This window comes from Cricetulus griseus, chromosome 3, assembly GCF_003668045.3.
Source record: "Cricetulus griseus strain 17A/GY chromosome 3, alternate assembly CriGri-PICRH-1.0, whole genome shotgun sequence".
NCBI lineage: Eukaryota > Metazoa > Chordata > Mammalia > Rodentia > Cricetidae > Cricetulus > Cricetulus griseus.
The window spans coordinates 76,242,141-76,269,155 of record NC_048596.1 but is presented as its reverse complement, the minus strand read 5'-3'; positions in this window follow the sequence as shown (position 1 = coordinate 76,269,155).

The following is a 27,015-nucleotide window of genomic DNA, read 5'->3' as shown; positions in this document are numbered from 1 at the left end:
TGGGGTACTCTAGGCCCTCAAACATTATAGGCTATTATTGCTCTAGGTTACCTTCCTGAGCTTGACAAAATTGGCTGAAGACACCACATTATTGAATCATAGAACATGGGAAAATCTATCTGGCGCTCAGTTGGAAGCTTCACCCTACTAACTGTCTTTCACAGAGCTAAAAGGCGATATGTACCTCATCAAGGGAGAAAAGTACTCACCCATGTTATCCTCTATGAGTTCTGTGGGCTACAATAACAACTTGCCTAGCAAGGTATGTCTACTGCTGAATTAGTGACAGGAACATCATAGGAGTAACTACTTTCAGATTGGACTTAAAGTCCATTTCATGAGATAGAATCTATATATGGCACTGCAACATGACTGAGAAATGTTGCTCGATAGGCCCTAAGGGAGACCCTACTACTACAATTCTCCTAAATAGACAGTCATAAAACGGCTCCTAAGGACTTACTCCTATACTCGTAGATCAGTGCATCACTCAAGCCAAATCAGAGAAATGTCTTCTTGTAGAAGATGGCATTAACATAGCAACATATAACTGGCCAACATGCAGAGAATAAAAGACCCTAGGGTAGTAATCCATAAATGAATGACTGTATCACATACCTCCCCTTGAAGCTCAGGGATCATTGCCAAAGGAAACCAGAAAGATTGTAATAGAAAGAAGTGGTAGATGACTACAAGGAAAGAGTGTTTTCTGGGCACAAAAAAAGGGTAAATGCACATATGAAGCCTCAAAGTTTGTAATGGCATGTGCAAAACCAGAGGAAGTGCAAATCAGACAAAGATCCCAGCATGGGAGAAGGGAAGTAGGCAAGAAGTCTCACCCCTAGCTGGAAAGCTATTGGCATTTGATAGCTTCTGGGAGAGGGTGAGTCAGTTTTATTTAGTACTATAACCTTTGGCCTACCAATCACACTCACACTCTAGGGCTGGTCCCGTAGTTAGCCAACACAAATTGGACTCAATGAGGGAAAGAGGAGAGAGAGAGAGAGAGAGAGAGAGAGAGAGAGACTGGGTAGAGGGTAAATACATTATATGAAATTCTCAAAAACTTGATAAAAATATTACTTAATATTCTAAATAACTTCAATGTCAATTATTTATTGACATCTGAGAATTCAATAAAGGGAAAGTTGTCAATCTTGTCAATATAATATAATTAAAATATTATAAGAAACCTCAAGAGGGTTGTCTCTGCATTTCTCTATTTATATTTCATGGTTAGCACCTAAACTAAAAGGAGTTTTTAACCAAAATTCAACACTCTTCACACTTTGCTCATGAAATATGTAGCTAATGTACAAAGTAAGTGGCTAATCCAAAGCAGGAGTGTGTATGTCTGCATTCCCCTGTAAAAGAAGTAATACATGGAACCCAATTAAAATTCTTATGTTTCAATACTATGATATAAAATTCAGAGCATTTAGCATAACGAATAGGAGCAAAGGTTTTGGGTTCAGGCACACCTTATTTGAGTTCAGTTCCTGAAACTTTGTAATTTCTTTTTTTTTTTTGTTAATAGAATGTATTTATTCTATGTGATTTTCACATCATGTATCTTGATCCCATTTATTTCCTGTCCTTTTGCACTATCCCTCTGCCCCTGTACCTGCCCCCATAAAACAAACCTCAAGAGAAAAATTAAGAAAATGAAATGAGAAAAAATAAAAGGAGGAGGGAACTAAAAAAATCTCATTATGGAATATGTGATGTAACCCAACAAGTAATTCCACATACTCCTCCGTCCATACATCTCTACTTGAAATTGTTCATTGCAAGTTGTCATTGGTCTGGTTGGAGACCCCTGGTCTCTACTAAGTTTGATGCTGGGCCTGCACTAGAATTCTTCCTGGACATCCTGCTGGTTTCCCGTGTTGTGGAGATCCTGCAGCTTTGGGTCTGAAGATCAAGTCCCTTCACAAGCTCCAGCAGATCATAGATGGGGTGGATGTTTGGGCAGGGCAAGTTATAACCCTCAGTCTGGGCCTGGGCAGCTGTAGGGTTTTGTCTGCCAGATGGGAAATGGGACAAATGTCCCATGCTCACTATTACAAGGTGGCTCATACATACCTCTGCTAACAGAGTTGGATCTGTTGTGCTGCCCTGGCAGGGTGCAGGGCCTACTCTGCTGAGTGTTGTAGCTGGTGGGTGTGGGGGATAGCTCTCCACTCTTATGACCACAGGGCCAGCTCTCCCAGCTGCATCAGGTGTTGGTGGGCAGGCAGAGGGCTTTGTTCCTCTGTCCATGCTGCCACAAGACAGATGAGAAATGGGGTAGCTCACCCATGCTCAGAACTTTGGGCCTGGCTCACTCACACCTGCTTTCACCGGGTTGGCTGTATTGTGCTGCTATGGAGAGGTGCAAGACCTGCTCTCTGGAGTGCTGCAGCTGGTGGAGGTCAGGACCAGTTTTCCTGCTCTTATGACCCCAGGGCCAGCACTCCCACCTGCCCCAGTCATTGATTGGGGACGGTAATTTAGTTTCTTTAACTACGAAGAAATCATTCTTACCTCTGAGTTTCAGCTCCCTAAACAGTAGAGCATATGGAATATTAGAGTAATGACTCTACAGGACTATTGTAGAGATGGTATGAAATAATTTCTTCAAATAAACTCAGAAGAGTTGCTTAATTCTAATAAATATTCATCTATGTTCTTATTTTTATGCATGACCAGTGGACTGACATTGCTTCAGGACTTCCCAGGAGAACCCCAGATTTGCTATCATGCCACCCACACTACAAACAAAATTATGAAGCAATTACTGGATGTCCTCAAAGCACTATGAAATACACGTCACTTAATCTATCCTCTCTTGGCTGATATTCCTAAGGGACATCTCAAGCCACTTTCTCTTCTTAGCAGGTTGACAGTTGTTTTCTGATATTTCAAAATAGTCTAACTGTCTCTGAATTTCATGTAAAACTATTTTTTACCTGTTATCATTAAACATAAGAGTACACTAAATAATGCAGTGTCTGCAATAAATGATGTTAGAGAAACTGGACACACACATGCCAAAGAATGGAGTTGGACTCTGACTTAACATCATTTACACATATTAAATAAAATCCTAGAAGAATATACAGGGTGTTGTGTTCACGATAGTAAAGTGATGGTGGCTGTTGTAGGGGTGGGAGAAGTGTCTTTAAGAGGTTTAGATGTAATATTATTTTTAAATTTTTTATCACTTTTTATTTGAATTAGAAACAAGATTGAATTACATGACAATCCCAGTTCCCTTCTCCCTCCCTTCATCCCCTACCACACCCCCCCCCGAAATAAAACCCTACCAATCACATACCCTTTCTTCTATTCTTCACCTGACTCAACCTTTCTGCTCCCTCATGACCTCTGCATCACTCCTCCTCTTCCCTTCTCATTCTCAGGGCTCCCTCGCCTCTCTTCCCATGTTCTCAATTTGCTCAGGGGATTGTGACCCTTTCCCCTTTTCCAGGGGACAAAGTTTGTCTCTTTTAGGCTCTTCCTTGTTTACTAGTATCTCTGGCAGTGTGGATTGTAGGATAGTAATCCCTTACTCTATGTCTAATTAGATGTAATATTTTAGGTGAAAAAGTTTCGGGAATCTCAGTAGCAACATGCATTCACTAAATTCTACTGAATTATACACTTCACCATGTTCAGTATGGTCAATATTATGTTTCACACCACCAGAAACAAACACAGAGAGAAGGGAAAGATGTTTGTGTTCCAACATATTCAAGCAAGTACATATGTATCTATATCTTACACAGTACTACATTGAGCATCATTAGAAATGTAGGTGTGGCCCCTTGGTCCACCTTGATGTCTTCCTCTTTTGCTCCTTCTCCATGGTATCTGCTATTCAGATATTTTGTGATTGTTATTCTTTGACTCACATGGGCCATTTTCCACATATGTATGTGTCCCCAAACAATAGTTTGTTTGATTTAGAAAACAGAAGGCAGGCCATTTCCAGAAGGATACATTTCATCTTCCATTGTGCTGAGATTATATGTACTCACTGATGCACTCTGCCCCCAATATACTTGTTATAACTTGCTTTTGTGATTAAAGTTAGAGATTGGATTCCATGAATGCTGAGTTGTACTTCATTCATTCTCATTGCAGTATGGCTTTCTATTGTGTAAATGCACCACACATTGAATTTACACACACACACTGTATCTCTATATACACAGACATATTCATATACATACACATACATAGTCCTTTGAAGATGGGAGTAAGTTAGAAACATCTCGATTGTTGCTACTGAAAATTATTGGATCTGTCTTTTACCAGACCTTCTCTAGAACTCACATTGAGGGGTGCAACTGGTGAAGCATTCATAACATACTATTCAATTTTATTATGGAGGGATAGTTTATCTCCTAAGTGGGGGTGAAAATTTACATGTCACCACCTGTGAGAATCACTAAAAATCTCAGCCATATTAAACTTTTCCAACAGTGGCAGTCTGGTGAGATAGGAAGTCATCACAATTTTTTCTGGTCAATAATGTTGACATATGTTAATATGCTTATGGAAATCACATGATTCCTTTCATTTCTGATTAACTTCTTTACTATCACATAGTCTTTTTTAGTATTGATTATAAGAACTCATTATACATTCTGGACATGAACATGTTAGTGTTCATTTGTCTGTCAGTTATGTTCTTTCACTTTGAAGGCCATTACTTTACACCATGTGCTATATTAGTTACTTGTCTCATTGATGCAACAAAATAGCAGACAAAAGCAACTTAAGAAAGGAAGGGATTGTTTTGACCCACGATTGAGAATCTAGTGCATTGTTGTGGGTAAGTCATGAGCTTGAGGCAGCCAGTCAAATCGTGTCTGGAGACAGAAAGCAGCAAGTGATGAATGTTGGTGCTTATCTCTTTTTATCCTTTTTATTCACTCTCTCCAGGACTTTCTGCCCATGGAATGGTGCTATCCAGAGTTAAGGTGGGTCTTTGACCATCAATTAACCTAATCTAGATAATCCCTCACAGGATTATCCAAAAACTAACCAAATCTAGACTGACATTAACAGGCATGCACAGAGTGTGCACTATGTAATTCTAGATCCTGTTGAGTTGACATTATTAGCATCATATGTGAAAATGGAGTTTGTATCTGCAGATACAGAGAGGAACCTGGGCTATAGAAGTGGATGCTAAGAAAGTCTTCTGTCAGATCTCTTGTTGATCTGTTCCATTACTTTACCTCACAATTACCATGTAAAGCTAATTTCTTTTTATAAATACCAATTGCAATATTGAGTCAGAATCTGGGGGATATCTTCATCCTATGTCCTGCAGCTTTAGAAACCAGACAGGAATGTTCTTACCTGACTATATTGATGGTCCACAGAAAGCTTTCAATATCACCTGTTATAAGATCTCTGCTGGTTAAAACAGAAATGAAGATACCTGTGTTCCAAGTGCATGTAAATAGCCCATGTCAAATTTTGAAGGTGACCATGAAATCCTATATCTTGGATGACTATGTGGGTCATCCTTGAAAGGGAAGTGATTCCACATCTGCTCTTTTTCTCAAAGTCTTACAAATTGTCTCAAAATTTTGATTAGCTCATTAGCTCATTCTTTAATCTCTCTCTCTCTCTCTCTCTCTCTAGAGAGAGAGAGAGAGAGAGAGAGAGAGAGAGAGATTTGTTTATATTCTGGAATCCATTGTGATGTTACAAGAATTTCAGAAAATGAAGCCATATGGAATTACAGATGAGTAATACTTAGATTCCATTTTACTTAGACTTGATGGAGGACTGTCACTCTACAAATGATGTTTTTAACACATAGAAATTACTTGGATCTACAACCAATTTGGATAAAATATCTCCAGTTACAAAGTGATATTATAGCACCAGGCATGAGTGAAATTTAGATGTGACTCCAAGAGAAGATTCTACAGCATTAGTTCTAAAATAGTAAGTATCATGGCTTTTCCCCAAAAAAGGGAAAAAGGCTTGATCACTAGTGTGGCAATATTAAAAGTGAAGTCTTTGGGAGGCATTTGGATTATGAAAGTTCTGACCTCACAAAAGGACCAAAGTATAATGATAGATTAATAGATTAATGTGCTATTCAGAAACTTGAGGAGCAGAAAGAGAAGTCCAGTTGGAGACTTATATCCATGGAGTTTCTCTCCCTCTCTCTCTCTCTCTCTCTCTCTCTCTCTCTCTCTCTCTCTCTCTCCCTCTCTCCCTTCATCATTCTGTTCCCATAATATGAGAAGCTTTGCTCACGGTCAGCCTCCTACATTGATTGTCTATATCACAACAGGACCAGAAACAATAAGGCTGGTGACCAAGGACTGCATGCAGTGAATCTTCTAAAAGTAATCACAGAATTCTGATTTAATCCCTGTATTGTAAGTCACAGAGCATCCCAGAAAAGAGAAAAACTGACTATATTTCCAGATGGGTTGGGACTCAAAATAATTATACTCCACTGTGAAGGCCTTAGTCTCTGCAATTTACTACAGACTACTTGCATCTAAAGTGAATACAAAGTGTCTCTGACTCTTGCTCTCTTGCCATCATACACCTGGTCACTCAAAGCCATCATCATTTTGTAATCATTTGACTATTGTTGTCTTTACTCTACAAATGAGAACAATTTTCTCATGTTTCTCCAGGGCTTAGATGAATGAATAAACTACAGCAGGTATTAAACTAACCTATGTTGATCATGACTGTCTAAAAAGCAAGTTAGTCCCACCACTAACTATAGAGCCTAGGTCTACTATTTCCAGAGTCCACATTATCTTTCCCATGCCTAAGATACTCCAGGTCCTTATGCACATGCCCCAAAGAAGCCAACACCATCCTCCACAGGTAGATGTATGTTTCTTTCATTCTCCTTTCTCTAGGTGATCTTCTTTGATATTCAGTGTCCACTTTGAGCCATGACCTGTGCTTTTATTCAGACCCAGAGGGTCCAGGTGGCTCTCTGAAAACATATATTGCTTTATAAAACAACTTGAAATATAAATGCTCAGTCTAGACTGTCTGTATTCAAACTCCCTTGTTTTTCAGTGATTAAGATCTTGGGAAAGATACTTAATTTCTGTCTCATTGTACCTATCTATAAAGTACAGATAATAGCAGCATCTCTCATAAAGTTGTCATGAAGATTATTAAATCGTCAATATTTGTAAAGTACTTAGAGGTATACTCAGCTCACAGTAAGAACTATTTATGTATTAACCACAACTTTATTATTTTATAAATAAGCCTTGGGTAGAATATCAATTCTGAAAAAACTGATTGTTCTTTATTACTACCATTTTCTTACCTTTCCGTGGGTTGTAAGGCAGACAAGCACTATCATAAACTTTGTCTACCTGTCTAAATCTTAATGACCAAGTAATGTTGGGCCAATGCCATTATCTGCTCTAAGAGTCATTTTACCTGCCATCATTGTGAAACCAATAGTAGTATTCACTCTACAGACTATCCTGGGAATTAGAAGAAAATTCATCCAACACATTCTGATACATAAGAAGAACCCAGTAAAATACAGCTATCTGCTGAAGAATTTAAGAAAGAAGGATATTTCCTTGCTTTTGGACACAGGGGACCACTCTCCATCTGTTTTCCATGAAGTAGACTTCTATGAAAAACTAGAAGGCTTTTTTGATGTCAAAAAAAGATGTGCCATCACTTTAGCGTGAACCGTTTGCTGCCACAGGCAATGAACAGAGCTGCTTTCACACCCTCTAACACCTCAATAGGTTTTAAATCTGCCAGTATTTTATTGTTGTGTGAGACACCCATGAGATGTCACAGGGGAGATAGTTCTGAATCAGAATTTACTCTTTCCAGTTAATCAAAAGGATGACAGACTCACAGTGTCTCAAAAGTAAAAACCAAGCACAGTGCATGTGCGTGTGTCTTGGGTGGGCATTTTTCATTCAGCATAATATTTCAAGATTCATCTGTGCTTTGATGATGATCAATGTTGTTGAATTAGCACTTCGTATTCACATATAGTGTAGATTTTTAGGGGTGAAGTGGTATTAACTATAACAGGGCATGAAGACAATTACTACAGGTCATTTTTATGCCATGTAAATTACATCCCAATAAGTTTTTGATTTGAAAGTTTAGTAGAAATCTGAATGAGGAAAGTATTTTTAGGTTTGGATATTAAGGAAATTTCCCCCCAAAGAGGTGACCACCTGTAATATGGAAAACTTCCCAGAAAAAGACAGTCTTAATTGTGGGATTGATAAATTGGATTTGTCTGAGTGCAAAATAGGAAAAGGATCTAGCATTTAAGGTCTGGACATGAAACATTTATGAGAGAATTGTCTCAGGAAGGCCAAAGACAAGAGGTAGAACAGCAATGGAGGTTAACAGTAATTGCAGTAAAAAACAGTTGGGAGATGGTCAGAAACATGTATGTCCATGTAACAGGACAGTCACACAAAGAATACTCTTTAGTTAAAGTGGAACAGACCACCATTAGACCAGACTAAGCTAAATCCCAAAGGCATGATTCTAAATACAAGATGTTACACTCAAAGAGTTTTACACACACACACACACACACACACACACACACACACACACACACTATGCAGTGATGGGGAATGTCCTTCAGTATATTATGTTTCTCTTATTGGTTGATGAATAAAACACTGGTAGGCCAATAGCCAGGCAGGAAGCATAGGCATATAGGCGGGGTAGCCAGACCAGGAGAAGGCTTGGGAGAGAAAGGTGGAGAGGAGCCACCAAGAGATGCCATGTAGAGACTGGGAAGACAGGATGTGCCAGGCATAATCTGCACATGAAAGGTCATGCAGAAATACATAGATTAGTAGTTAAGAGTTAATAATTAAGAGAGAGCTAGCCAGTTGGAAGCTCTAGCCATCGGCCAACAATTCATAAAATTATTATAAGTCTCTGTGTGTTTATTTGGGGATAAGCAGCTGTGAGACCAGGCTGGAAAGAAACTCCAGCTACAGTGCAGCATGAAATTCTCAAGATGTAACTCCAGAGTTAGAAATAAGAGCAGTGGTTTCCAATTGTTAGGGGTGCTCTGTGCTTCTGAGCATCAGGAAAACAACGAGACTAGGAATATGAACCCTTTTCTAGAACATCCCATTTTACTCCCAGAACAACTGCATGTTACAGATAAAATAACCTACCTTCAGCCATTCAATGACTTACTTGAAGCTACTTAACTCAGTTTTGACAGAATCGACCCTAGATCCCTCACTACAGTATCCAAGCCCAATCCTATAACCACTATAAACTCCTGCTTTGGGCTACAGCTCCTGAGTCTCTGGGATATGGGAATGAAACAGGCTTGTGCACAATCCATCATAATCTTGTTTGCTGAAAGATGACCTCATTTGCCATCAACTAACTGAATTCAAACCTCATGGAAAGGTGACATAATAAAAACACTCTCCTCAGAGTGAGCCTGCTTCAGGCAAATGAATCGTTCAGATATGAAATTAGAAGTATGCTCTCAAAGTTCTTAGAAGCTGCAGGACACATTGTGCCAGGACACTGATTTCAATTATGCCTTAACCTTCAGCATGATGATGTGACATTTCACTCCTGTGTCACTTACCGATCAGCGCTCTTCCTTTGATTCCTTTTGTTAAATATGAGCTTTGCTGCACTCCATCGATCTCTACAAAGATTCTGCTGTTTACAGCTTTGATAATCTTTGTTTAATCTGCAGGAGTAATTGGATTCCAACAATAGTGGCTGGATTTCCCAAACCACCGAGGCCAGAAAAAAATGCGTGGGAGAGCCAAGGTAATGCGAACCCTGAAATTCAGAAACCTCTTTTGTGTTCCAGCTAAGATTGACCTTTTCCTCTCAGGTTTGAAAGGTTATGTCCTAATCAGTTTGGATGGAGTAACAAAAAAAGATGTGTTTCTCTTAAATGAAATGAGGCTGTAAAAGTCACAGCTCTGTGGCCTGGATTACTTCATGGCTGGGACTGACTACGATCTCATTCAAGAAAATAAGAATGCAAGAACTAATTTCTTTCTTAAAAATCATTCTCTTCCATACGAAACCAAGACTCCACAATTTTGTATAGTGACACTCACCCACTGTTTCCCAACAACTGAAATGGGGGGGGGGCAGGGAACATGGCTGGTGTCAGTTCTTTACTTGGCTTTGCCCTTTCATGGAGGGTTGACCTTGGGCAAAGTGACCTCTTTACTGCTATAGTTCCCCACATGGAAAATGAAAGGCACTAATAAAATTTACAGAGAGGTTAGACAAACTGTTCTGTTAACTCAGAAAAATGCTGAGATCACTGGTAGAGTGTCACATGTCTGTTAACTAAGGAAGAAATGCAGCATACAGATAAAATCTTAGAGAAGTGCAGGCAATAATAGGGTTGTTGTTTTTATATTACCTGCAGAAAACTATGTGCACTTGGAAAAGAAAGGACCATATTGAGGCAGTAGCCTCTGAGCCTATGGGGTAACAGCATGGGAAGAACTTCAAGAGACACATCCCTAACAGATGGGATCCTGCCTGCAAATTTCAGCAGTTGCTTCCTTCCTATAAAAATGCAAGGAGTATTAGTTTATAATTAGTCCTTTTAATGTTTTATTGCCATGAATTAATGATATATAAATAGGTTTGCTTATGTTCATTTTTATGCATGTATATACTGTGGTTTGAATGAGGATCATCCCTCTAGGCTCCTATGTTTGACTATTTGGTTCCCATTGGTGGAAATGTTTGGGATTAGGAGTGTGACCTTGGAGGAGGTGTGTGTAGGGAACAGGCTTGAAGCTTCAGAAGCCTCCCACCTTCCCCATGTGTCTCTGTCTCATGCTTGCCAAGATGTGAGCTTTTAGCTGTTCTGCCTCTGTACTTTTGCTCCACCATCATGGACTCCAACTCTCTGAAACCATAAGCCCAATTAAGCACTTTCTTGTATAAGTTGTCTTGATAACAATGCTTTCTTATAGCAATGGAACAGTACATAATATGGTACATAACATATTTTGGTCATCTTTCCCTCCTTGTGTCCACCCATTGCTGACAAATCACTTTCTTCCACCCAACAAGCACCATTCATCAAAAGCTGCTTCCATGTCCTTTTTTTATTTGGTGACCCACTGCTTATAGGAGGATGGGTTAGAGTTTGTCTACAGGTACCTACACCACTGAAGAAAATGCCTCTCTCTTCCCTGTTAATCATACAGACAGACAGCAGTGGGCTCCATGTACCTCTCCCTCTTGTATGGAAAAATGTCAACAGGCCTAACCATGTTCAAATCTTGTGCAGGTAAATGCAGCTGATGTGAATTCAAGAATGCAAAGGGCATGTAATAACTTGATATCGATGACTCACACTGATCACCATTCCTTGCTACATATACCTCTTGCATTCTTTTAACCCATTCTTCCCTGGTGTTTCTCCAGCCTTGGATTGGATGATGTTGATGTTCCATTTATGGATGGATATTCCACAGTCATTTATTTTCACCATTTTTATTGTTTGAGTTTCTGCAGTCCCAAGGACCACTGCAAAAGAACTTCTTGGCCCAAATATCAAAGCAACACTAATCCAGGGGCATAAAAATGATAATTTAGAAGGTAATTTTATGGGCACATCACATACATTTAGCAAAACAGAAATAGTGCCTTCCTCCAATAGGGCCTATGACCTCCCAGACATGGGCATTTAACAAGATGACTGACATGAATTCTCTCAATTAGTCTTTTTTATAGCAATGTCTTTCATATAAAATGTAGATATTACTGAAAATAACTAAATTAAATCCACTTACTAGAGTTAATTATAATGCTGCTACAATTTTTCAGTCAACACAACAGGTAGATGTTAATGATATATTGTGATGAGTCCATTTGGAGAACAGATATATAGTTAGAAATTGTATGGCAAGTATTCAAGTTATAAGATGCTGATGATTTTTTTTTTACTTTTTTCCTTTAGGTTGGTATATTCCATTATTGGTTCAACTCTTCCTTCATCCTACATGTATAAGCTCCTGAACCTCATTAATCATTTAAATTTTTGCCAACTTGTGTCTTTGTCTACACCTCTATTCCATTGTATCTGATCTTTGGCATATCCTATGATAATAGACACTGCTGTGTTGGTCATGATCTTCAGCCATTAATTACTACCATCATTGTGGGGTTTTAACATAGAAAGAAAAGCCCAGCACCACCCTGGCCTCATAAGACTTCCTTTGAGTAAGTGAGAAAGCCTATATCCCACCATGTTAGCTGGCTACATATGCTGGGAGCCAACCATTGCATTGTCAACACAAGACACAATTTTTTTTATCATTTATTTATTTGAATTAGAAACAAGATTTATTTACATGACAATCCCAGTTCCCTTCTCCCTCTTGTCCTCCCCTACCACCCCCAACAAAAACCCTACCTATCACATACCCTTTTTTCTATTCTTCACCTGACTCAACCTTTCTGCTCCCTCATGACCTCTGCATCTTTCCTCATCTTCCCTTTTCATTCTCGTAGCTCCCCCCCTCTACCCATGCTCTCAGTTTGCTCAGGGGATCTTGACCCTTTCCCCTTCTCCAAGGGACAAAGTTTGTCCCTTTTAGGGTCCTCCTGTTTACTAGTTTCTCTGGCAGTGTGGATTGTAGGCTGGTAATCCTTTACTCTATGTCTAAAAACCACATATGAGTGAGTACATATCATGTTTGTCTTTTTGTGATTGGGTTACCTTGCTCAGAATGGTTTCTTCTAGTTCCATCCATTTTCCTGTAAATTTCAAGATTCCATTGTTTTTTTCTGCTGAATAGTACTACATTGTGTAAATGTACCACATTTTCTCTATCCATTCTTCGGTTGAGGGGCATCTAGGCTGCTTCCAGTTTCTGGCTATTACAAATAATGCTGCTATGAACATTGTTGAACAGATGTCCTTGTTGTATGAATGTGCTTCTTTTGGATATATGCCTAAGAGTGGAATTGCTGGATCTTGTGGTAGACTCATTCCCACTTTCTTGAGGAGTCCCCATACTGATTTCCAAAGTGGCTGTACAAGTTGGCACTCCCACCAGCAGTGGAGGAGTTTTCCCCTTTCTCCACTTCCTCTCCAGCATAAACTGTCATTGGTGTTTTTGATTTTAGCCGTTCTGACAGGAATAAGATGGTATCTCAGAGTTGTTTTAATTTGCATTTCCCTGATGGTTAAGGATGTCGAACACTTTCATATGTGTCTTTCAGTCATTTTAGATTCCTCTATTGAGAATTGTCTATTTAGTTCTGTACCCCACTTTTTAAATGGATCCTTTGGTGTTTTGGAGACTAGCTTCTTGAGTTCTTTGTATATTTTGGAGATAAACCCTCTGTCAGATGTAGGGATGGTGAATATCTTTTCCCAGTCTGTGGGCTGCTGTTTTGTCTTGCTGACTGTGTCCTTTGCCTTACAGAAGCTTCTCAGTTTCAGGAGGTTCCATTTATCAATTGTTGATCTCAGTGTTTGTGCTACTGGTGTTATGTTCAGGAATTGGTCTCCTGTACCAATTAATTCAAGGATATTTCCCATTTTATCTTCTAATAAGTTCAGTGTGGCTGGGTTTATGTTGAGGTCTATGATCCATTTTAACTTAAGTTTTGTGCAGGGCAAAAGGCTTAAGTCTATCTGTAGTCTTCTACATGTCCACATCCAGTTGGCCAGCACCATTTGTTGAAGATGTTCTCTTTGTACCAACGTATAAATTTGGATTGTTTGTCAAAAATCAGGTGTTCATAGGTGTGTGGTTTTATATCAGGGTTTTCAACTGTATTCCATTGGTCTACCTGTCTATTTTTGTGCCAATACTAAGCTGTTTTCAGGACGATAGCTCTATAATAGAGCTTGTAGTCAGGGATGGTGATGCCTCCAGAAGTTCCTCTATTGTACAGGGTTGTTGTGGCTATCCTGGGTCTTTTGTTTCTCCATATAAAGTTGAGAATTGTTTTTTCAAGGTCTGTGAAGAATTGTGTTGGGATTTTGATGGGATTGCATTGAATCTGTAGATTGCTTTTGGCAAGATTGCCATTTTTACTATGTTGATCCTACCTATCCAAGAGCATGGGAGATCTTTCCATTTTGTGGTATCTTCTTTAATTTCTTTCTTTAGAGACACAAAATTCTTATGGTACAGGTCTTTCACATTTTGGTTAGTGTTACTCCAAGGTATTTTATGTTGTTTGTGGCAATTGTAAAGGGTGATGTTTCTCTGATTTCTTTCTCCACCAGTGTGTCATCTGTATATAGTAGGGCTACAGATTTTTTTGAGTTAATCTTTTACCCTGCCACATTGCTGAAGGTATTTATCAGCTGTAGGATTTCCCTGGTAGAGTTTTTTTGGGTCACTAATGTAGACTATCATATCATCTGCAAATAGTGAGAGTTTGACTTCTTCCTTTCCAATTTGTATTCCCTTGATCTCCTTTTGTTTCTTTTTGCTCTAGCTAGAACTTCAAGGGCAATATTGCAGAGGTATGGAGAGAGTGGACAGCCTTGTCTTGTCCCTGATTTTAGAGGAATTGCATTGAGTTTCTCTCCATTTAATTTGATGTTGGCTGTTGGCTTGTTGTATATTGCATTTATTATGTTGAGGTATATTCCTGTTATCCCTGATTTCTCCAAAACCTTTCTCATGAAGGGGTGTTGGTTTTGTCAAAGGCTTTTTCAGCATCTAGTGAGATGATCATGTGTTTTTTCCTCAGTCTGTTGATATGCTGGATTGCATTGATGGATTTTTGTATGTTGAACCATCCTTGCATCCCTGGGATGAAGCCTACTTGATCATGGTGATGATTTCTCTGGTGTGTTCTTGGATTCAATTTGTCAGTATTTTATTGAGAATTTTTGCATCAATGTTCATGAGGGATATTGGTCTGTAGTTCTCATTCTTAGTTGTAGACACGATCTTTATCCAAGTAACTGATGCAATTCTTCTTGCCAATCACCTTTATCACTCCAACTTTTTGTGCATGTGTGGAGGCACATGTATGTGTGCATGTATGTGATATCTACATGTGCATATGTGTATGTATGTAATTTACTCTCTCTCTTCCGTGGTGTGTGTGTGTGTGTGTGTGTGTGTAGGTAGGTAGGTAGGTGTGTGGAGCAGTGGTCATCTTCAGGTGTCTTTCTCTATCATCCTCCACCTTATTTTGGGAATTAGGTTCTTTCTCTCACTGAACCTGGCTGGAGCTTGTTATTTCAGTTAGACTGGCTGGCCAAAAATCTTCCAAGATTCTCCTATTTCTACCCCCCACTTTTCCCAGTGATTAGTTGTAGGTTCCTATCACCAAACCCAGCTTTTATATTGTGTTAAGGATCTGAAATTGGATGTTCATACATAGACAGTAAGTATTTTATACACTGAGTGATCTCCCCAGATCCCAATCTCTTCAACTTTTCATGGGTTGCATTGCTTGGATGTCTCAGACACTGCCAACTTCAAATGACTGAAGTTGAGAAGAATCAGCTGTACATTTAGAGATAATATGCTTTGAATCAACTTCCCTGCCTAAGGTGTATTGTGTCATTCAAAGGGACTGTAAGGTATGGGATTTGGATATCCACAGTTCTAGGATCAGGTTGATTTGTTAATTATGACATGATTACATTATTTTTTCCTCTTTTTTGAGATTATAAAATAATTTCATCATTGTCCCTTTCCTCTCTTCAAACTCTCCCATGTACCCATCCTTTCTCTTTTTCAAATTCACAGCCCTTTTTTCATTATTTGTTACTATATGCATATATATCTATGTATATACATAGATATATGTATTGCTATACATATATGTACATTGCTACTTGCATGTTAATTTTCAAGGCTCACCATTTGATATTAGATATTCCATTGGTGTGCTATTCCATAGGAAAGATAGGTATTTACTCTTGGGTTTGTGGCTCTCTACCATGTCTACATTTTTTGTGTATGTATGTGTGTGTGTGGGGGGTGATATAACCCTGGCTTTTACTACGAGTCTTGTTGCCCACTAGCTTTAGAATGTAACCTGTCAGTGATAAAGGCTGCCAGAGAGGAAGCCAAGTCTATGCAAAGATGTTTGCTGGGAATAATTCTCCTCCCACAGAAAGTGGACACACAAAAGTGTGATACAGTTCATCTCCGAAAAGGAAGATGTATTATCCCATGGCCATGTAGATTGCTGACCATTTTCTCTGATGCAGTTTGGCAGATTTTCAGATTGACTCAACTAAGTTCTCAAGATGACCTGGACTCTAAAGACACCACTTCTCATTTCCATCTACTGTATTCTCACACCCAACTCCCTTTTGGTTAGTCAACATTTATGACTTTTGGCATGTTATGGCAACACCTTGACAATTCTCTAGCATCTACTCGCCACCATTGGGTCTGAGCTTAAGAGATTCTCATGACAGGAATTTGGTCACTCTAATGAAGGTTCTTCTGGAAAGAACTCTTTCTTTACTTGGCTAACATTTTAGAAATATATCTGTTTACATGGAAAACTTTACTTTTACTTTTTTTAGAGGACATTCTTCTGAATTCCATGGCTTTAGAATTGTGTTGTATTATATTGTATTGTACTGAATGGATTTATCATGCTGTACCGTATTTTACTGTTTGATATTATAATGTCCTGTCCTATAGTATATTCTACTATAGTGTATTATGCTGTACTATACTACAGTGTACTATATTGTACTGTGTTATGATAAATCTTTCCGCCAATGCGGCCCGAGCCCCACTGCCACATGGGTGGTCTCCTCCAGCCACCTGAGTTCTGCCCGCCATGTGGATGGACAAAATAATACAGAGACATATTAGGTACAAAGCTGCTTGGCCAATGACTAGGATTTCTCATCTGTTAGCTCAGTCTTAATTATCATCAATCTATATATTTCATAAGACTTATCTTATAGAGGATGCCTTCCTCTGGCACCCTCTCTTGCTGGTGGCTCACATGGTGCCTCTGGAGCAAGAGCAGAGGGGAAAAAAGGAACACTTCCTGTTTCTCCTTGCTTAAATATGAGTCTCCTTGCTATGCCACTTCCTGCCTGGAACACCACTTCTCTACTACATTTCCTAGAATCCTCTTTGACTCCTAGTCCTGCCTAACTTGCTGCCTCATTGGCCAAACAGTATTTTATTTATCATCCAGTAAGACAAACACACAAAAGCACTCCCCCATCAGTACTGTATTACATTGTACTATATTTACTGTAATATATATATATATATATATATATATATATATATGTATTACATTTTACTATAATGTAGTATACTCTACTGTATTGTACTACCCTATACTATATTATGTTATCCATGAACATAGTTTCTTTTTCCATGCCGAGACTCAATCCAAGGCCTCCGGAGTGCTAGGCACGGACACATCCCTTAGCTGCTACACCCTGTCTTCTGTCTTAAAGCATCTTCACAGCCCTCCTGAACTTTAGGTCTCTCATATATCTCTTTTTGCAGATTCTGTCTTCTCTTTCTGCTATAATAAAAGCAATTTTGCATCAATTTAGGTATTCATTTCCCTATTTAGATTAATATTCATGTGTCTATCTTTAATTTTATTCTTTTTAACTGGTTATAACATCTGCCCACTGCTTCATGAGTTGAATAGAATATTTTTTGTTTTGTTCACTTCATAACTTCATGCATGCCATGATTTCAGCATCTTTGAAAACATCCTTTAAGTCTTGGCTCTCATAACAACATGCTAGTGGGTCTACCTGTGACAGCCAGGTTAATATTATTAGTTGAGCCAAACATTTCATGTACAAGTCTAGCGGTGTTGCTTGTTTTTATTATCTCCTGAGGTAAATCCCACATGTCAACAGAATTGTATTGATTTAATATTCATAGAAATTTAAATTTCTCTTTACTCACATTGTATTTCTTTATGATGTGTTTATTCCAAATTGTTGAAGTGTGGATAATTGAGAATTGATGGGAATTTATTTTTGTAACCCGACCACTGGGAGTCTCTACAAGTGAATAAATGGTGTATGGAGCTTTAATTTCTGTTTGGGTGAGAGTCAGTGGAGGCTGCAGTTTCTGGGGTTTTGTTTCTTGTTTCTTCTTTAACTTGAGCCAATTAAGAGTCTCACACATTCTAAATGTAGAACAGCTCTTTTATATCTGAACAGCTAACTTTTCCAATTCTGTGTTCTCTGGGTTTATGGATAGAGCCACAGCAGAAGACTCTGTGGATGTGTATATCTGATATTCAGAGAGGCCTTTCCTTCTATCTGAGTAAGGATTGCAGTCCTTACCTTGGTGTCTGTGAACACCAATCCCAGGCTGTCTGTGGATGCCCAAGACCTTTCCTGCTCAAGTCTCTTTAATACAATGTCCCAGTGTTTGCTGACCACCTATGCATGCCTCTTATATGCTTTAAATCATCTGTAGGGTTTACTCAATACATACCTAATGGAATGTAAGTGCTATGGAGATGGTTGTTACACTGTGTTGATTGAAAATAGCAAGAAAATAGTCTGCATAATTTTATGAAATCTCTTAAAAGACCTATCTTTTATTGGTATATGCAGATCTATTCTGATTATGAAAACTTAATACTTATATATGAAAAAGGTTATCACCTTGGAGATTTTTATAGTTTTGCTGATATATAACTCATATTCCATATAACTCACCTATCTAAAATGCACAAACTAGTGGCTGTGAAAAAATCCACAGAGTTGTAAAACTATTGCCACAGTCAGTTTCAGATCATCACTCCAAAATGACACTCAACCAACATTAACAATCATTCCCCATTTTTCTGTCTCTTATATTTTAAGGCTTCCATAATTAAGTGGCATATATGTTTGAAAGTCTTAGATATTCGAATTGGAACACCCTTTTATCAGTATACAGTGTACTTCAACATCTCTTGAAATGGTACTGTGGAGTGATGATGGCTCAACACTCACTAGGCAAGCTGTCTACCAGTGACTTAAAAGTTTGATTAGTGTGATGTTAGTTCTGTTTTGATTACTCTGTGAACAAAACACTCCTCATACCTTCACTTTCAACTCATTTGTGCCTTATTGTTTTAAATTTATTTTAGTCTTTCAATTATTCCAAATTGAGTCCACAGATAATCAAAATTTAAAATTTCCTTTCTTCAAATAACATTGTAAGAAAAATGAAGAAACCAGCAACAGAGTAAAAGAAAATATTTGCAGATGCTTTATAGAATGAATATATGTAGCTAGATATGGGTGTATATATTTTCAACCCTGGCAAAATTCAATGGTAATAAAACAAGCAAATAAAAAGTATAAAAATAGACAAAGCCTGAGTGTAGTGGTGTAGTGATCCTAGCACTTTGGGCACTAAGGCAGGAGGATCATGAGTTCTAGGCTAGGGAGAGATGCTGTCTTAGTACAAACCCCACAAAATGACAAAAACACTTTAATATACACCCACCAAACACAACATAAAATGGCATGTAAGCACAAGTAATAAGTCTCCAAACCATTAGTCATTAGGAAAATGGATGAAATGCTACTACTTACCTACTAGAATGGCAAAATAATTGACAATATCCAGTGCTCATAAAGAGAAAAGCAAATGGGGATCTCATATTTTGGTGATGGAAAGACAAAATGAATATTACATGTACTTTGAAAAAACCCAAGCTTATTTTAATCATCCATTTCTTGTAACAGACAGCAGTCCCACTTCTATGTTTATAAGAAAACAAAAATTATTACTCCACTGGAAATTTATGTCTATAAAAAAGCATAACTCTATACGGATGTTAATAATGACTTTGGATGTGGTTGTCACAAGTTAAAAACAACCCAGACACCCTCCAACAAAGGAATGCACAAATAAGCCATGGTCAATTAACCCAGTAGAATGGTGTTTAGCAATTAAAAAGAAGCAAACTACTAATATATGTGGCATCTCAGATAAATTTCACATTCATTGTGCCAAGTGAAAGAAGCACAAACCAGAGGCTGGATTCTTTGGATTTCATTCACGTAACATCTGGAAAAGTCATGGCAATAAAAAAAAGAAAGAAAATGTTGCTGCTGGGGATTGTAGATGGGAAGACACTGACTGACAGTAAGAGAATTTTAGAGAGTGACCAATCACCACATGTAGTTTGGCAGTGCAGCTGTTTATGGAGCTATACACACTCATTCACACGCAAATAGCTACATACTGAATCAGCTGGATTTTATAGTACTTACTCACTATTCAAAAAGTGGAAATAAGATTGGAAATTGTCCTAAATTCTAACTAATGGAATCTTCAATGTGATGGATTCTGTGCTGTGCCAATGCAACAGTCCTCAATGTGAAACTTTAGGCACTGAATCAGGCAGATGCCAGCCCGCCCCAGGTCCCACTGTGTGTGCAGTTCATAAGTACCTAAGGGCCAGAATGCCACAGCCCTTGTCTCTGTGCATCTCCCAGTTAGGAGTCCTAAACTGACATAGCATCAAAATGGGGACAAGTGAGGACTACGTCTGACAGATTTCCATCCTAAATTACCACAGGAATTCCTCTCTACAGTAGAAAATCTTTCCTGATTACTGAGATGACTTTGCCAGTCTACTCCGGAGTAGCACTAGGTTCAAAGCTTAACTGTTCTAGGTCTTTCCTTCTCATTTCTTCTGTGCTGAACACAATTGTCCAATTGGTACTTATAAAAACAACTTATGTATGAATGTAGATATTCATCCCAGTGTCGAAATACAACTATCTTCCTCTTTGAAGCCTTGGAGATGTGATCTCCTTTTATTCTTTTTTTTTTTTGAGCATCGCATTATAAGGTATTACAAACTCAATGACACAAACTTAGAGCTAGGTTTTAAGATGGGGGTTTTCGACTTCAAATTCTCTTCAAGTCTTTTTTTCCATTCATCGAAGGTCATCTGGCTCAGCCATCACAGTTCAGAGAGCTGCTGAAGTCTGAGGCTGGAGCCTATGAAAAGACACGATTGCATTTTATCTTCCAGAAGAGAGATTCAAGAAAGAGCTACCTGTTCATTTTTCACATTAATCAGAAATCACCTAAAGAGCTTTGTCACGAAGCCTGTGCTTCACAAACAAGCACTAACATGCTCTCTTTAGATTATACGATTTTTTAAATCTTATTTGGGAATTTAGTATAACTACCAATTCAGAGAGAAATGGTCTCTGCATACAGCCAAATAGAATGTGAATCGATTGGTGAAATAGCTCTGCCTGTCTTCACAAAATTTATGTATATAGTAAAATATATCCAAGTGTAAAATACAGAAAAAGGACACAGAATATAAAAATCACCTACAGTCTCATCCCTCTGATAGTGTGTCTTTTACCAAATTAAGATCCTAGGGTATACAATACATCCTGGCTTATACTGGATCATTCTGTTTACCAGGATGCAATATGCATTATCTCATGCCACTAAATATTCTTCTGCAACATGATTTTAATGGCTTCATAATATTTCATTGTATGGCCATATTATAATTTATTTCACAAGGCATTTGCATTGAATATTTATGCTGTTGTGATTTATCACTATTATAAATAACATGCTAACATCACACTTGCATTCCTAAGTATTTTCTTTGGATAAATTCCTAGCAGTCAAATCCCTTGGGGAAAGTAGATAAATGCTAAAAACCTTCCTACACATTTTGTCAACTTACCCCCAAGAAAGGGCACAGCAATTTATACCACCACAATCAGCAGATTTAAGTCTTAGCACATGGCAGTAAGAGGTGTTCCATGTGGAACTTTATTCCTATCAACTCAAAAGATGAATAATGGCATCTCACTGTTGTTTTAATTTGCATCTATTTGATACAGAATGTGATTTTTTTATGTCTGCGGTATCTGTGAGTCTTCCCACTTGTGAATATCAATTTATATCCTTTTATTCTTCACTATTGGGTTCCATTGTAAGTCTTACTAACTAAATTGCAAAAAAATATATCAAATATATTAGTTTGGAAGAAAAATTAGTGCTAAGAATGTATGCAGAAAACATTGCAGCAAGCCAGGCATGGTGATGGGTGCATACTACTAATTTCAACACTGGGGAAGAGGAGGCAGGCGGTCAGAAATTCAAGAATCACTTTCATAACCAGTTCAAGGCCACCCTGGTCTACCTGACACTGTATTTCAAAACTGGAAAAAATGACAACAGAAATGCTGATACCATAATCTCCAAATTAATTATGGTGGGTACTGTTGTGTTTCTGGGGATTGAAGTCTGGGACTCCTAAGTGAGGGGGTAAGCTTGTCTTTTTGTTTGTCTTCTCACATTGGCTCAGTATTCCCTATTCTGTTGTACTCTTTACTCCAAGATGCTGATCTCTGTGAAGTTGGTTGCTAGTTGGTTAATTTCCTAGCTGGTTTTGGTTAAAGTACACCCATGGTCATAGACTAGTGGATAACAGGAGAGTAAGACATTGATTGTGTCCTCTCTACTCCCTTCTTAATCTACATTCACTGGAGCCAGAGCTTGTGTTGGGTGGACTTGTCCATAGATCCAATTACTACTCTAGAGGCTTGAACTCTTCCTTATTTGCTGTATTCATATCGGAGCATTGATATCTTGTTGATGCTGGAGGCAGTACTTCCTTTGTTCTGCGCTGTCCCCTGTGGGTCCCCTTCACTGTGTCCATTCCTCTGTACACTGCACTTTCATTTACTGTAACTGTAAACCCCTCATAACATCCCCTGTGGTACATGGGAAGCAATTCACTTTATAATCAAGTATTCCTATAGTGTGTGTTGATTTCATTTTTCACAATAGCCATGCACTAATTGTATAGTAAACCAAAGATCTTGTTACTCCCTCCCTTGAGTCACCTAGCTTTGTTTTTCCATCGATATACTAAGCTTTACCAATTTTCTATTGTGTGAATGGCCTTTGTAAGCTCAGTTTGTCAGTTTACTGTTTATTATAGGCTTTTAGCCACTTACTATCATCTCTGTTAAAATTGTTCTGAAATTCTATTTTTTGTCTTCTGATTTTGTTTAAAATTATATTACAGCATAAAATTATGTTCAGTCAAGTTGATTGTAGGTTGTTCAACCAATCAGGCCTCTAGTTCACATAGCTTCCATAAGCTAAGAATTTATATGTGTGGTCCCCTGGGTTGTTTTTAAATTTTAAATTTATTTTTATCTATAAGTCTGTTAATTTTCCAGTTAATGAATAGTAAGTTTTTTCTAATCTTTGAGTACCTTGAATACCATTGCTCTGAATAACTATGTTCAACAGTGTGTGTTCATATAACTTTTAATTTTGTATGTGAAATGAGTTAGGGTTCAGACACATTTGTAGTCAAGAAAAGTAAAATGAATGCAAGAACAAAATGTCATTTTGATCTAAGAGTATGAGAAAAATAAAATGATTAACTCTTATTCCTGGTGGGCATAAGAGCAAAGTTAGTGACTGGAAGTTACTGGAGGCAGTGTAAATCTTAACAGTGTGTTTGGAAGGTAAAATAGTAATAATTCTTGAAATTAGAAGTACACCTGTCACTCAAACCAGAAAGTCCCTGCTGAGAATTCAGCCAACAGTAATAAAGGTGCCGAAACATCAGGACACATATACGTAAATCAGAATACTTACATGAGTATGGCTGGCATAGGAAAAGTCCATGCCAACGACAAGGACAGGGCAGAAAGACACATAGAATAGGATATTTTGGAGACTCTTTTAAAAAGGTGAACTGTAATCATAGCAGTTAGAAAGTTTTCTGTGGTATTGTCCAGTAGTAAAGGAAATAGATAATTTCATATGATAATATTTTCAGTAGATTAACAATGACAAAGGGGAGTGTGATTGCAGTTACAAGATGAAAATGCAGGGGTGGAGCAAGCTCTGCAGATGTTTTGTTACCATAATGTGTTAGTTAATATTCTTGTTACTATGAAAAAATACCTGGCTAAAGCAACTCAAAGGAAGAAGGGATTATTTTTGGCTCACAGTTTGAGGGCACAGTCCAATGTGGTTAGCAGGACAGTCATGATAGTAGGAGTGTGAGACAGCTGATCACATGGCATGCACAGTTAGGAAGCAGAGAGGTGAATGCAGGCACTTGCCATACTTTATTTAGTCTAGAACCCGAGGGAATATTGTTTTTCACAGTGACCCATGGTCTATCTTCTCAGTTAAATCTTTCTGAAAACAAGTCTGTAGACACACCCACAGGGGGATTTCCACAATTCCAAACCTAATCATCTACAATGAAGATTATCATACACAGGTTAGTTATTCATGATATTTAGATGAGGGGCAAGAAACATATTGAGCAAAAATAAATAAATAAATAAGTGAATAAATAGACAATAAGTAAATAAAGACTAGCTTATTCATATGCTATGATTTTTTAATAAAGAGAAGCAAAATTATTTCCCTGATTACTGTAAATGTGATATAGAGTTTGTGAGTTTTTCTCAGGCTAAGCAACTCTTGGACAGTCACAGACACTACTGCTGCAAAACTGTTCCAGGAACTAACCAAGCTAGCACAGATCCTGCAGACTTAGGGTTCATTCTTGCAAAACTGTGCCCCTCACCTCAGCCTCCAAGATGATTTCCATTTCTGCCTGACTTAGCTACAAAGTTGGAGATACTTCTCCCCAGCTGAGACAGTTCATGAAACTTAAAGGACATTTTGCTAATGCTGAGTTCAAAAGGGAAACCCAAAGTGAAGGTGTTAAAAGTGATGTGTTTTTCTAATCTCATGTCCTGAGGCAATCACCAGAAACTAGAGTTTCTCTTCCTCAATGTAGATCATGGAAAACCAAACTCTTCATTCCTAAATCCATGAAAAATAAATAAAAAACACTCCCCAAGCCTCTCCACTTCTGTGTAATGGCCAACCATAAAGAAATTCTGATCTTCCTAGGTTAGATTGTCTAATTGTAGGACTTAGAACTTCCATCCCAGAAAGTCCCTGCAGAGGTAACTGACAGTGCTCATGGTTTTCCACACTATTCCTGATTCCTATTCTGGGGATTGTTTGGACTCTTGTCTAGTAATGTTGCTACCTGACTGCCTGTAAGTCTTCAAACCTAGGAACAAAAATGACAAGATCACCCTGGGTCATTGAGCTCTTATCTGGAAGGCTCATCTTGCTCATGTAAAACTTTGATTAAAACATCTGGTAAGCTTTCCCCTCATTAACCTTTGATAGATGAGGGGAGGTACCACCTCACCACTTCCCTGATCCCTACATTACCCTTCTTCCTACACTTACTAAGACTAGTTTATTTTAAAGATGTTATAAAAGATACAAAGAGGCCAGTGTTGCTCTAGATCTGCATTCCTCCAGTGCAGGAGCTTCTGTCTCAATGAGGTTTGGATGGTCTACTCTCCTGGCATATGGAGATAGCTACCAATTTAGAAACTGAGTGCTAAGGTTTGTCTATTTGTGTGGACATCTCACTACACAGGTGTAATGGATTAAATCTCTGCATGTAGGTAGGTGAATTCAGTATCCAGATCTTTTATTTTCTTTGGTTGTGGAGATAGGACTAAAAGTGACAATCTTCTGTCTGATAATATGCATACTGGGAAATCAGTCCCATCCTTTAATGACTTATCTTGTAGGGCTAAAGGGGGCTTACTAAGAACCAAAGCTGTTACTCTCACCCTGTGAAACTAGAGGTACTCCAGTTCTGAGCCATCTGATGTGAGACCTGAGGGCTAGGATGTTCCAAAGGATTTAAGGGTGCTGTACTAAAATCCTGGATATATACCAAATATTTCCTACTCTATCACAAAGGACATCTGTATATCAATGCATAAACAAATCAGAAATATATAATGAATTGACATCTACTTATGCATAGTTGTTTATTGTGTTAAGTTTTTGTCTAAATCCGTCTCCAAATATGTAAAATTTTACTTTAAAGGCTTCTCTGCACACAACAAATAGTAACTTGACATGTAAACATGCTGGAACCTGTGTCAGGTGACTTTCAGCTAATCACAAGAAGTCATGTGTGTGACCAAACGAAGTATACACCATGCTTAAAAAGGCATATAGAGTTATTAACCATAGGACTATCTCAGAACTCATTTCCAGTTTCAGATCACACTTCCTTTTCTCCGGCTATGCATTTGCAGTGGGGAATATAAACCATTTTTTGTCTTGAATGCTGCCTGATTCCAGAATCACAAGTAAAGTCGATTAAGATCACTCAGAATTGAAATGTTATAATTTTTTCCCTATTGATATTCACCAGGCTAAAGAGGCTACTCAGTGGTTAAGAGCACAGGATGCTTTTGCAGAAGATCTAGGTTCAGTTTCCAGCACCCACATAGACTAAGTTTATAATTGCCTATAACTTCAGTTTATGGGAACCCAACACCTTTTTCGCTCTTCTGCCCTGGGAGGATGTCTGCATGAACATGGTACTCATTTATACACTTAGATACACACATAAACATAAAATAAACACAGCTTAATAATTCTGAAAAAGCTAGGGTACACAGCTACTTATGTTAATTTATGCTAATTAATGTTAATGAAATAATATAGAGTTATGTGAGTTCTGGAGCTTATCTAGATGTCTAGCAACAGGAATGGATGAAGATGGTGTGCTATATATACACAGAAATAAAGAGTTAAGTTACATTTTTTTCCACAGAAAAACAGGTGCTACCAGAGACAATCAATCATATCATAGTAAGCAGTCTCAGAAAGATAAATACTGATAGGTTTTTCTCTCATTTTTGATTCACATAAAGTCGTGTGTGTGTGTGTGTGTGTGTGTGTGTGTGTGTTAAAAGAAAATAGAAATTAAGTTGTCTAGGTTGAACAAAGGAACAAATGGGAGAAAGTGTCTCGAAAAGGGAGACATAGGAGTAAGATGGGATTGGGTAGAATATGTTCAAAATACAATACATATCTTATGGAAATGTTAATTTTTAATTAAGAAAGAATAAGAGTAGCATTGATTCACAATTGTTGCTATGTATGGGGATGAAGAGGGAGGGGACAGGGCAGAGAAAGGCAGGGGAAG